The sequence below is a fragment of the Trypanosoma cruzi genome (genome assembly GCF_000209065.1).
Source record: "Trypanosoma cruzi strain CL Brener chromosome Unknown tcruzi_1047053487951, whole genome shotgun sequence".
In the NCBI taxonomy this organism is placed as follows: Eukaryota; Euglenozoa; class Kinetoplastea; order Trypanosomatida; family Trypanosomatidae; genus Trypanosoma; species Trypanosoma cruzi.
Window position 1 is genome coordinate 1 of NW_900442.1, and position 679 is coordinate 679.

Here is a 679-nt window from a genome sequence, read left to right on the forward strand (position 1 = left end):
TTTGTCCTCTGCTCTCGCTGCGCGGTTTTGCGGCCCAGCGACGCGCACGCCCGCACACACACACACGCGCTACGATGGAGACATGTTGTTCGAGGTCCAAACAGTTTGAGCGACGCATTGAGAACGGAACAATAAAAATCACCTTTCGGCTGAGCGCCCGCTCCCCTCCCTCCCACTTCCTGCTATTGTTGTCGTTTTTCTTTCTTGCGCAACGGCGCGCACGTAACATCCTGCCCTGTCTGGCGCCCTGCCTGTGCAAACGGTTGGTGGCGGGCCCGCCCGAAAGCGCAAGAGAGAGAAAGAGAAAGAGAGGGCCGAATTGCCCGGAGGTGGGTTGTGGTGGGCGCACGCCGCTGCTGATGGAAGCGACCAACTCTTGTGCGCGAGGGCGCGTGGCCCCGTGAACGCGCTTGCGTGATGGCCAAAAACAAACTCAACAGGTCTGACAGCCGCCCCGCCCGCCGCAACCTCGCCGGCTGGCCCCCGCGCCTCCCCTCGCATGGCCAGGAAAGGCGCGTCTTGAGACCCACCGCTCCGTGACGCTGGGCGCTTGTATATTTGTGGCTTCTCATTTTTATGTGTTTCTTATAAATCTATTGTTTGTGTTCTTCTTCGGGTTAGGGAGGATGTGGGTAAAAGGGTTTTGTTGAATTGCTTTGTTTGCCTTTTCCGTTTTCGT

General features: G+C 57.9%; 2 non-coding genes across 2 annotated transcripts; both read left to right on the forward strand.

Annotated features, from left to right (window-relative positions):
• Positions 1 to 69: 69 nt before the first annotated feature.
• Positions 70 to 156, forward strand: Tc00.1047053487951.10. Its single transcript, XR_008255000.1, has one exon. It is a non-coding gene; the product is annotated as a C/D small nucleolar RNA (snoRNA), TB11C4C2 (small nucleolar RNA).
• A 201-nt stretch (positions 157 to 357) lies between these two features.
• Tc00.1047053487951.20 lies at positions 358 to 447 on the forward strand. The gene has a single exon (XR_008255001.1). It is a non-coding gene; the product is annotated as a C/D small nucleolar RNA (snoRNA), TB11C4C3 (small nucleolar RNA).
• The last annotated feature ends 232 nt before the right edge of the window (positions 448 to 679 follow it).